The sequence below is a fragment of the Apium graveolens genome, chromosome 3, assembly GCF_009905375.1.
Source record: "Apium graveolens cultivar Ventura chromosome 3, ASM990537v1, whole genome shotgun sequence".
In the NCBI taxonomy this organism is placed as follows: domain Eukaryota; kingdom Viridiplantae; phylum Streptophyta; class Magnoliopsida; order Apiales; family Apiaceae; genus Apium; species Apium graveolens.
In genome coordinates, this window is record NC_133649.1 from 176,470,181 (window position 1) to 176,483,944 (window position 13,764).

The following is a 13,764-nucleotide window of genomic DNA, read 5'->3' on the forward strand; positions in this document are numbered from 1 at the left end:
CTCTGAGGTAGTTTGTATCAGACCATGAGGTCTGAAGAGTTGCTGAATAAAGTTAGTGCGTCGTAGATAGTGAATAAAGAGTTTGTAATAATGAGAAACCTGAATTATACTTGAACCTGGATCGGATTTTGGTTCGGGGTCGAGTTAGTATATTTTAATAATAATTCTATTGTTTATATTTTTGGTAATTGTGTTTAGTGACGTCAACTCCTGACCCCGGGGTTGAGGCCGTCACATGGGAGATTGTTAGTGTATACTGAAAATATTTATTTTAAGTATATACATTTATTTCTGGCCAGTTTAATTGAGAATCATTTGAATGTTTACATGTTGTCTAATATTATATATTGTGAATAATCTAGTATCAAATGGGATACAAAATATTAGATTGTTAAATACGGTTATATAATATAATAAGGTTCACAGCACAGGTGGTGTTGGACAATCCAATGGTATGGCTGTAGTATTATTTAGATTAGTTTATATTAACTAATAAATAATGCTAGTATACTTTGTGTATATTGAACATGATCAAATTTAGAATTGTTCCCTTAATACTGATTAAGAAGGAGAACTAAGATTCTATGTTATTATTAATGCTTAGGTTCTTAATCCGGAAATAGTAATTGACACGTGTATATTATTTACATGCTTTGATTTATATATGAAATAATTCGTTTGAATTATATCATTATATTTTGGGTGATGGAATTATATACATGGTGGATATTATTTATTGAAGGAATCCATGTCCTGATAATATTCGGGTTAATGATGTCCCCTTGAAAGCTCAAAAAGATTTAATTATGTGAAACCCTGCAGGTGGAATTTATTCTGGCATAATTAAATAAAGGTTGAGTGGATGATCAAGGATAAAAGATATTAATTAAATAAATTATCAGCAATTTATTTAAATTAATGGACATATGATATTTTAAACATGGGAAATTTAATAAGCAAATAATATTGGAACCGAATTAATTAAATTACGGTATTAGGAAAGGTAGTGCAAATATTAATTCTTTAGTGGATTGAATTAATATTTAATTACATTGGGCTAGGCTCAAGATGTAATTAGAAGGCCCAACCTAATTATCCATGGTCCCTATTGTAGCCTATATATATTCTTATTCTCTTCTTGCTTGGCAATTGTGTGAAAACATATTGTAGCCACCAAGGAGCAAGAAGAGAGGATAATAACTTGAGAAGACGGAGGCCACACTTCGCTCAAGGGAATTTGGGAATACAATAGAAGAGCGTGGAATCAACCATTAACAAGGTAATCTTCTTTTCGTAATCTTTATCGTAAAACGTAGTAACACCCCAAGTCCGTGGTTCCCAACACCTTGCACATTGGCATCTTGAGAACATTACATGTTGTCTATTAGCATTTGAGTAAAAGAAAGAGCTCGTCATACCTCTATAGCTTGTCATTATACTTGAGTTGCACTGATCAAGCTTTAGTAGTTTCTGTTGGTAAGTAGTCTTGGCATGTTCAGAATCTTCCAAATTTTGCATCTTCAAAAGATCCTTAACTTACTTGTATTGCCATCATTCTTTTGATTTACTTGTGCTCCTAAAAGAATTGTTCTTTTGGCTTGCTTGGGCTCCTAAAAGAATTATCCTAATGGCTTACTTAAAGTAATCCCAAAAAGAATTGCAACTCTCCAACATGCTCATTCATACCTACTCTGCAATTACTTAGCAAATAATCTTGCACAAGTCTATGTTAGTAGACCAACATATAACATTATCATTATATCACTGCACATATAAAATAATATGTTTGTGCCTCCTATAGAGAGTTATTAATATGACGACTCTACTAGTTTATATTAAACTGTAACTTCAGTTAGAGTGCCATACCATGTCCTTGATGATTGCTTGAGTAGTATACTAGTTCATACTAACCTGAAGTTAGCTTGTGAAGAAGAGATATACGTAGTCCAATAGATTTTCAACTGCAAACTCCGTGAACTGTTGTGCATTGACTTCCTCTTTTGACTCACCAACCAGGAGTGCACTTGTACACATCTACTAGAGTCCAATTCCAAGGGTAATGTGCATCAGGTGCCTGATATGTCGTAATATCCTCAAGTCTCGTCACTGGTGCTATCTGTTAGATATTGCTTCCTGATAATAACCTAGCATCCAGTTTGGCTTTGTCCCTCAGTAATAATGTCATTGTCATCCAGTATGATTTCTGGTTATCCTTGTACCAATTACAATATTATCATTTGATTTGGATACCAGCTTCCCTATGATCTGCTTGCTGACTGATTGAGTTTATCTTTCTTTACAATCACCCAATCAATCCGGATCTATCAGAGCTTCTATAACTTTCTTAGTTTCTTCTTCAGATAGGAAACTAGAAAAATAATCATTCATACTCAGTAGTCCTGCTAATCATTACTCCACCATCTGGATCACTTAAGAACTAGTCTCTGGGAATAATATTGACATCAAACCCTTTATCTCAGCAGATATGTTCTTGTAGTGTCCTCTTGATTTTCAATGTGGTGTAGTGTCTGACTAGTTGATCCTTCTTTTGCTCCCCCTAAGCTGTTGATGGGATTTCCTGAAAATCCTTACCCTTGCTGAATGGCTTCATTGAAGTAATGAGATGTGTAGATACACTGCCATTCCACTGTTTGGATATGAATCATCAATACCATTAATTTCTCCTTTAACAGCTTGGAGCATGGAGTTGTTGAACTGTGCACTTAGACTGTCTATCATCTTCTGTTGATCAACCACAAATGCCCTGCAGGTTATAAACTCCACTGAGTAGTCATGAAGAATATCCTTATAAGTCTTAGCTGCAAATGCCAAGATCTTCAAACAACTGAAAACATTTCATTGTTTACTCCTATAGAACATTCTCTCCAAACACTTTCAGGTTATCCAATGTTTGCTTCTGTAGGCCATTAACTCATTAGCGGTCTTCACGTATACATCCCGATCAAGGCTTGATCTTACTTGTTACAAACTATTTTGACTGTTCCAGCCCTTTGGTATTTAGAAAGTCTTGATTAGCTTGATATTTCCCTTGTAGCTTTAATCAAGTTCTGGTTCTTCCCTTGTATCACTCCATTATGACACGGAGCTCCCAGTGCTGAATTTGTCTCAAAATGTTCTTGATGTTACAGATTTTAATTAGAACTTCTTCTTGAATTCAGTCCCATTATCTGACCACAAGATCATTTCTTTTACAGTAGCTTCCAACTTGATCTTCTTTGTTGTGATCAATCACCATCTGTGATGTCTTGTCTTGAGAACGCACGAAAAATAACTTTGTTTCATAAGAGTAGTCAACCACCATCACTAAGGTACATATTTGCTTTGATGTGATGTTGCTTTTGACTTCTCTTTCCAACATGCCTCACATTTATCATATTCTAAATTCCAGATGAGGCAGTCCTCTCACTAACCCCTTTTCACAAAAGAGTTCCTTAAGTTGATGTTTAAGGGTGAGAGCTTCTAATGTCATAGCTAAACTTTTGTCAGATGAAGTTTTACAATAGAAACCATTGACTTCACCTTTTTTGATAGTCTAGCCACGAGCATATCCTTTCCTTACTCTAAGAAGAGCAAGCTTCTCAATCTTCCTGCTTCAAATGAGACACTAATCCTTCATTGAATTGACATTTTGTCCTTTGATGCAGAACTGTCTGATAGGAGAATTTGTGCATTGATTCTTCAGCAAGGAATTTGCTTCAATTGTTATCAGTGACACCAATGATTAGTTGTTATCAGTGATATCAATTGTTCAATTCATGATGACATCCCTTTATCTGTATAGCTTGTCCCGTAATGAAAACCTTTGTTGTCATCTCCAAAGATTACTGACGGAATAGCTTTTGTTGATCACATTTGATTGTGAGGCTCTTTTTTTGATCATATGCCTTGAGTATGAATTACCAAGAATACATATGAATCAATTAACCTGTTATGTCCCGCATTCATAAATGGATTAACAGTTCTTGGTACCCAACTTATCAGTTTGGGTCCAGATGGATTAGAGATTTTATTATAAACATAGATACCAACAGCTGCAACCTTATTATACTAATTCTTATCTTTGACTGACCATTTTCTCCATTTTAATACCCTTGACAGATTTGTCTCTAGGCTAAGGGAAAAATGGTTCCAACCTTACATAAGGAGGACTAGAAGTCTTTGCCCTATTGTAATCCTAATCATGCTTTTTCTACAATTAATGCAAGTACTAGGAGATGCATTCATGATATTGAAATAAGCAAGCATTGTATTAAGAATACATGGCATTCATTCAGAAACATTACACATAAGAATTAGGCAAGACATGCATGATAAGGAACAAACAGAATTAACAAATAAATCACTAATTCTATCTAGTCCAAACCTGTTGATAAATCTCATCTAGCTATATCAATCCAATAATAAAGTAATACATCTTAACAAACAATTCAGATCAAATAAATAAACCACAATGTATTATGATATAGAAGATAAGCATAAACAAAGGTCTTATATGCTGGAAAAACATATACCTCACTAAAGCAATTAATCATGTTCAACAAATATTCAAACACGTATTTAAGATCATTTAAAATAACATGCACAAGTTAAACATCAATCCTAGTTACCAGAAAAATAATCTAGTGAACTAGTTCAGCATTAATGTGTGATGCTCTCATGCTTGTGCGAGTGTTAAACATTTAAACACTAAGATCTTATCATGCATTGAATGTTGAAAATAAAATATTGCAGTGGTTCAAGAAATTGAAACTTGAGATATGTGAGTTGGATCATCTTCAGAGATTACTATGAAAGCAAGATATCCATTATTCTCGTCATCTGATCCATCCCAACTCTTTCCCGTGCACTATAAGTTTTGATTGGCTGCTTCCCTAAGAAAACATTCCACCTTTGTCTCAACTCTTCAATTGAATCCTAATTCATCCTTGTTTGTCAAGCTTCTTGTTCTGTTGTAGCAAAACCCTTGATAGTTACTTGACACATATTGCTTGTCATCCATGTAGCTATCAAATCTTGTTTATGTCCCATTCTCAGTCTTGTAATCACCCCTTGAACTGAATCTGTAAGAATCTCTGCTTCGGAATAGATAGGCTTGATCCTTGGATAAAACTTATATACTCCTTGTGAATCTGACGACCAAACTTTCCTGACAAGTGAAACACTGCCCTGACGTCCAGTCCCTCAAGTACTTCTACCTGAGCTTCCTCTGATTCAACTATCAGTAACTCTTACATTTTGTCCCGAGGTTCCAACTTTACTGCATGTAACTGAGATATTTGTATGTCCCCGCTATTCTCTCTAACCTCCACAATTCCTGCCTGTATGATCTCATTGATTCCCGGATAAATATAGCATTGGTACAAACCACTGTGTGACTGTATAATCTGAAATCATAGAGTTGTCCTAAAATCTCCGAGAAAAACTATACCCGTAGAAATTTCATTCAATTCCTGCGTCTGAAAACCCAGTGGTATCCTATGGAGTTAGCCTTTAAGGAAGTTCCACAATTTTTGTCAATAGGTCTTGAAATTAGTTCCATCGGAGTAAGAAAACCATTATCTTCAATTTCCGTATTCGAGAATTTTCCGTCTGAATAGCACATGGTCTTCGTTTTTTTCGAAAGATTAAAATCCACTTTAAAAACTCGGAGGAATCCTGAGTCTACCAATACCTTGAGTACCCTTAATTTAATATTTAATAGAAATTTAAATTACCAATATTTTTAATTTTCTTAGAAAATAAATTAATCAAAAATACATATTTACATAAAATCTAATTTTCAAGAATTTCGAATTTTCTTAAAAAATTAAATAAAATGTAAATTATTATTTAATAAAAAATTAAATTTAAAAATTTTAAATTTATGAAAAAATAACTAAATTAAAAATAATTAATTAAGGTAACAAAAATTTATGTGACGACTAGGACATCACCCAACTTGTACATGAATCTCAACAGAGAAGCTCGTGCGCCATTTTTAGATATCATGTATGGCGACTCAACACTGTGGCGACAATTTTCTATGGCGATCAGAAATACAGTCATCTCAAGACCCGCGCTATTCCAGGCGCGTGTGACACAACCCGAAGACTCACATACTTGCGCGTGGGCTTCCCGTTTGTTTCTTGCGCGTGTCTAATAGGTAGGCTGATGTTTAATTCCACTCTTTACTGGCGCGCGTGAGTGGTAACCAGAAACCGTCACCAAATTGCTACCATTCCATTTATTTTCAATTCACTAAACTGGAAGCCATTCAAGTGATCAATCTGACCACCTCAATTATTTCTGGCAGCAAATTAATCCCAAAACTGGCAGGTACAATATTTCGGGAGAGAAAAAAAAATGGCCCCTAAAAATCCTGAAAAACTTATTTAGATTAAAAAAATTTATTTACTAAAATTTAAATTATAAATTTATTTAATTCAAATTTATAAAATAAATTTATTTTAAATAAATCCATAAAATAAACTTATTCAAGTTTAAATTATAAATTCATTTAAATAAATTTATAAAATAAATTTGCTAGATTAAATTTATAAAATAAATTTATGTAAATGCAAATTAGTAAAATAAATTAATTTCCGGATCCTGATTTGTGTATCAATCAGTCAGCTCTGATACCAATTGTTAGGTCCCGAATTATCGTAGAAGGGGGGTTGAATACGATAATCACTAAATTAAAAAAAAATTCAAATTTTTAGCGGATAAAATATTTAGTGCTCGATTAGTGGTTTCGTGTTCTTGAGAGGAATAGTGTTTGGAACGATAAAAACAAGGAACACAAGATATTCGGGGAAATATATATTCGTATATAAATCCTCGAGGGATGTTGCTACACTCCGGTGAATAAATTAACCGGTTATAATCTAAGAACAACAAAGGTCATAACTACTACAAAGATTTACAAATCAAATCATATACAATGATCTAGCTTTTGTTTGTACTAAAATTTAATTACCGGGTAACGATTATAATGCCCCTAAGAATATACAAGAATTGAATCAGGCATTATAACGTTACTCCGGTCAGAAGTTAAACGGATATACAAATAGCTTGAGCCTCTCTGTAAATCAATGCTTCCATTTTCACTTCTCTTTTGGGAGAGAAGATGAACAGAAAAATAATGAATGGCTCCACTTTTCTGCTGCAAATTGTGTAGACTTTATCAATAAAATGTGTGGCTGAGAATTGAGTGGCTTCTGTGGCGATAGCATTTCTCTATGGCGACAAGGAGTACATTTCTTTGGCGACAAAAGCACAGGAGGGAGTAATTGATTTGTGTGGCGACAGGGGACGGGAGGGAGTAATTGATTTGTGTGGCGACAGGGGACGGGGGAATTCCTCTGTAGCGGCAGGTTTATTAACCAGTACATGCATGTACTTAGTTAATCAAAACCAACCTGTACACGTTTTCATTTCTTTGTTTATTTGTTTTGATTTTCTTTTTGTTTTTCTATTTTCTTTTCTTTTTCCTTTTATTTTTTTTTTGTTTTCTTTTTCTATTTTCTATTTTCTCTTTCGTTTCCTTTTTAAGTTTAAATTGTAATTAAATTAATTTATAAAATAAACTTAAATTTAACTTATATAAATAAACTAATTTAGATTTATAAAATAAACTTATTTAAAGTTTATAAGATAAATAATTTTAAGTTTATTAAATAAATTATATTAAAGTCCATTAAATAATTTATTTAATTTAACAATTAAACTTTGAGCTTCGCCAGTCCCCTGAGCTGTTTAGCTGTATACCCCGCGCACCTCTTCTCGTACTTTAACAGATAAATGTTCAATCTAAGTACGTTCATCAACTTAACAATTCTTGAAAGATTCAATCTTGAAAGACTGAGCCCCCGGCTAGCAAGATCGGGAGGTTTAGTGTCCTCTTAAGAAGGAATACCCCACTTCTGGGGTCAGCTTCGATCACGAGGATACCTAGATTCCTTTCACGAGCTGTTGACGCCTAGTGCAACTGGTCTGGTTCACAGACGACTAACCCCGATTCAGTTCTTCGTATTATAGCGTTGATTACATTGTTAAACTTGCCTCAACTTTATTGCTTCATACACTGACTGTCAATAAACAACTGTACTTTCACTGGAATCCTTTCTGGTACTTTAGACAACGTCTTCATTAACCTCTGTCTATACCCTGTCTTCAATTCTTCAGATTCCTATGCTTCAAACACTATCTATCTTCAATCAATGCCCATACACTGAAATCTTCCGGTAGCACTTGTATACTGAATCTTCAATATTTCTGAAACCCTGAAAGTCTTTAACATTTGTTCTTCACTGAGGCATGATCATATTAATGAACTTCTTTCAGTGACCTGTAGACAGACTTCATGCTTTCTTCTAATCTTCTGATTCTTTGTATTTGCCTTGTCTTCATTCTTCCTTGTTTCTTGTGTAGACGTAGTATTATTAATGTAACGACCGAGATAATTACGCTTGTATTATATTATAGTAAAGATAAATTATGTGTATTATGGTGTAATTAAATGTGCCGAGTCGTTAAACCCTAATTGCTATGTGCTACGTGTTGTCTGTTTTGATCCGAATGTGATTTGGATATTTATTGAGTATTTTATCGTAAGTTATATGTTTTATATAAAATCTCGTACAGCTCAAACAGTGTTTTAAAAGCCCGTATTTCAAACAAATCACTGGCCTTATTTTGCCAAGAACAACCTATACCATATCGCTATTCTGAACCCCTAGACGTTTTACAAATTTACCCTTTTCGCGAAAAACGACTTTTCCGGACCCCTTCGGGTACCAAAAATCCCACAAAAATCACATTTTTATTTGTATATGGTCATGAAATTATCAAACATCATTTTTATTTGTATTTTTGTAATATTCATAATTTTTGGGAATTTTTGACTTTTTTTTTGTATTTATTGGATATTTAAAAATTCATAATTAATACCCAAAAATTATAAAAATTGGGGCCAAATATTTTTATTAGATGTGTAATTAGCCCCTTAATTTTATTTAGGGGTATTATTTTCAGTACTATAAATAGTTGATTTATTATTAATTAATTAGTTAATTATTATTAAAAATCAGATTAATAAAAATTAGAAAGTGTTTGTGACCTTTGTGTTCTTGGAGGAGGGAGAAGATCAATCAATGATTTTGGGAGATTTACTAATCCACTGAAAAAGCTCGAGTAACCAATACAATTCTTGTGAAGAGACGAATCTATTAATACTAATATCAACAACTGAGGTTTGTTTAATCTTAAAATCGATTTTTTATGTTCGTGGTATGAATTTCGGTTTTTGATTTTGAAGAATCGTTTGATTGATTCAGTTTGTTTTGTTGTAGTCTCATGAGTGATTGGGTATTTTTATTTCGATTTTATAACCCCTGGATCGATATGCCGAGTTCTTGAGTTTTAGTATTTTTGATTTCACTTTTTTAAGAATTATAGGTGTTCTTGGTTGTGTTTGTTGATGGGAAATGATTGTAGAAGTCTGTAGATTTGATTTGGCATAAAAATCGAGTTGTATGGTTGCGAAATAGACTTCGCCGGACTTGGGTTGAAGGTCGCCGGATTATTCGAGGTTGTCGCCGGAAAATGTGATCCAGGGAACGTACTGTGTTGCTGTGGGCTGATACAAGATGAGGGGATGATATTGAATCATTTTGGGCTTGAATCGAAGTCGAACAACAGCGTTTTGGGGATGGTTGGGCAGCCGGAATCTCGCCGGAAGCGGGGCTCACCGGCCAGTTTCAGGAAATTCCAAATTACGGCGGTGTTCAACCCGAATCCGGGCTGGTTTCTTGGCGACCCGGTTGGGTTAAAACTCCAACCCGGGTTTGATCCCCCAATCCCCAAAATCATTTCCTATTTCCTGTTTCTGAAATTTTAATTAATTATTTATATTTTATAAAAATGAAAATCAGTTTTTATTAATTCTAAAAATCAAATAAAAATAAGTTTTAAATTCTGAAAAATATTATTAATAATTTCTGAATTATTTTATTAATTTAGAAATTCAAAAATCATTAATTATTTAATTATTTAATTATTTATTTACTTATTATTTAATAATTAAGTAATTAATTTACAAATAAGGTTAAAAATAATCGAAAAATATGATAAGAATTCGTTAATTATTCGAATAATGCGAGTAACTCGTATTTATACGAGTAGTTGATCGTTTAATTGGATTATTATTCGAGTGATACGTAATAGTTAGTCGTATCGATTATTTATTTGTAAATAATCGATCTAATCGTATAATTGATAATAATTTGTGAATAATTGTAATAATTTATAATTAATTCTAATAATTAAGGATTAATTATTTTAAAATACAATAAATATTAAATAATTATTTAAAAATATAATTAAGGTTTATTTAATTATAATCAATTATTTATAATTGATTATTAATTAATTAAATCTTATTTATTGCATATTAATTAAACTGTTAGTCCGATTTGAGTAAAACGAAGACCCTTGGACTCAGAAAAATGAAACGAATCCATTAAAAATAATTATAAATCATAATTTCTTTCGAAAGTGAGTCGTCTTGTGATAGTTAATTTCTTGTAGACCCTATTAGGATTGAATCGAGCTTAACAAATTCCGAGAAATGATAAATTGAACCAAATAGTGATTGTTAGCGCAAGTATAAGTCTAGTATCGATTCTAAAAATATTAAGAGTCTTAAATCAATTATGTGCTATATGTGCTATGTGCTTTACGTGATCATGTGAACCTTATATGCTATATAATTATATGTTTATATATGTGAGTCTGATAAGATCGTATGGTGAAAGAGATGTGTCCTAAGTCCAATCATGTATGATGATTTATGAATAACTTTTATGTAATCTGTTTTGATTTCATTGATATTAATAAAAGACTTGTTTTTGTTTTATTGCGGGCTTTATCTATTTAAGTGTTTAAATAAGATATACCATAGTTTAGAGTAAAGCTTTTTATGGATTATGATGAGATCATAATAATGAGACCTAAAAGATGATAACTCTAAACTTAAATATTTCCTGGTCGTAGGATTACTAACTGGTAATTAGTAATCCGCAAAGATCGGTACATACTATGCTTGCTTCATTATGAAGGATGTCTGTTCTCATAGATATTTGTGTGGTGACACTATAGCTAGTATGTAGGTGCTTATTATAGAATAAGTTCACTGAACATGACTCACACAGCTGAACAACTGATGGAGTTCACTCACGTGTCAGCAGTTGTTCACATAGTGATAGTTGTACAAGTATCCTTAGACTTGAGGTCATTATAGTCATCTTGTGTACACTGAACTATGCTTTGGTTTAGTTCTTAGTCTCCAGGGACAATTATAAGGGCTCTACGGGGTATAGGAATTTGTACACGAAGATAGTGTATGATCAATAAAGGATCTACCCCTTCCAGTGAAGGAAGAGAATGTTCAATGCTGATCCACTTATGCTAGTTCAGGAATCTCTGGCCAGAGTGAATGAAATTAGAAAGGAGTTTATAATTTATATTAAATAAAACTAAGCATAGTGAATGGGAAAGCAAATGATTAAATAAGATAGGCTTGACACAAGTTCCATGTCTTGTATTTAATCGTGACATTGCAGGGTAGAAGGAATTGATTGTACGGTAACTACTCACTGAATAGGTTCTTGGTATTCTAAGTCAGTGAATTCGTATTATCCGGATAGTCGCGATATGCTGAGAAGTATCCCTCACGATGTAGAATAAATATGATTAATTTATTAATTAATCATATATAATGAATTAGAGAATTTATATAAATAGTGATAAAATAGTTTTATTATTATTTATTTCTACTACCGGCTTAATATTGAACGTACAGGGTCACACCATAAAAGAGAATGATTTAATGGCGGAGAAATTAATTAATAATGGTTGGTAATTATATATTTGTGAAATAAATAATTAATTAGCAGATTTAATAATTGATTAAATGAGATTTAATTAATTCTTAATATTATTAATTAAGAATTTAATTTTGGAAATTAAATCAAGTGAGAGAATTATTTTTCTAAAGTGTTTAGAAAAGGGATTAATGATTAAAAGGTGTTTTAATTATTAGTTAATTGGTTAATAAGAATAATCAATTAAAGGGTTAATAATAATAATATTTTATGAAAATTTCCAGCTGAAAATTTTGCCTATAAATATACTATTATAAACCCTATTTGCCAAAACCCAAATAATTAACCCTAATTCCAAAGTAGAACAAAAGGGAGGCAACTAATTCTCTCAACATCTTCCTCCTCCATCACATTGTACTCTTGGTGGATATCGGTGGAGTGCTTCACACTTGAGGAGCAGCTGCTAGGGATTTCTGTTCATCGTTCTTGGATCGCTATTAAAGACCTCCATATTTCCATTAACGTAAAGCTTCTTAAGGTAAACATACTGAACTACGAATTAAATATTATTTTTCGCAGTGGATCCTGCAAAGGGTTTCGGTTTTTTTTTTAAGATTTAAATTTACGTTTCGTTGCATTTATGTGCTAAAAACCCTTCATATGGGTTGACGATTAGGGCTACGTGGTATCAATTCGAGATACACGTATGAAGTAAGTTATCTAAACAAATATCTTTCTATGATAAATTCTGTATCAACAAGGCGAATCAAGCAGAAGACGGAAGGCGGTGAGTCATATGAGGTTAAGTACGCGCAAGGCAAGTTTTCCCCTATTCTAAGTTCAGAATAGTGAAATATATCCCACTTTCTATAACAATTACACACTGATAATTCTTGATTACAAACACTGATACACAGTTATTGATTCTTGTTTCTATTTCATTTCGATTCTTGATTTCTCCCAATTTATTGAATCCTCTATTCATATTCCAATACTTATACCCTTACTTACATATACTCTGATATATCCTGATGTTGAGATACATCAAAAGCATTCCGATTGTTCTGGATGCTAAGCTATGGACTGGATGGTTACGATACGGGTTGGGTTTTACCCAGACCTTTAATTAATAGGCCATAGTTGCCTGAGTACTCCTTATGTTGGTTGGGGCTATGCAGTTGGGTATAGATCTGCACTGTATCCTGACTGATCAGCAGGTTATAGTGCATAGTTAGTTCTTGTTTCCAGTCTTGTTCATTTGGCACTCGCCAGTAATGGTAAATTATTATTCTTTACAGAAATAGATGGTTGTTCAAATCAGCAGATTATCGGTTCATTTATTCTTCTCTCTTACACTATATATACATTGTTGCAGGCTTGTTGAGCAATTTTGGCTCACCCCCTTTTATTGTTATTCACATTGTTTTTCAGTTAAGGTAGAGAATGAAACTCATCAGAACCCGAGTAGTCAAGAAGCGAGTCAAGCAGCGGGACCTTCTTATACCAAGGGTGTTTGTCCCTATCCCAGAAGAGAGTTTTGAGTTGCCAGATCAGGTGTAGTAGGATAAGTAATAGTGGTAGTTTGAGTAAAAGATGTTTAGTTTAAAATGTTAATAAAATAATGTTTTGTAATAAAGAGAGTTCTTGAGACAAATTATTTAAACTGGTTTTTGTAATAAAGTTGGTTTGTCGTTCTTGTTTTCAATCCTTAACCTTGAAAAGATCCTGAGTAGTAGTAGTTCAGGGTAATTATTTTATTTATATTGCGCTTGTGCAGGATTAGTGGGTAGTTAATATTAGTAATGCCCCAAATCTATACCCCGGGTTTGGAGGGTGTTACAATTAACCTGTCATGTTCTAGTGTTGTTATTGTGTTGAG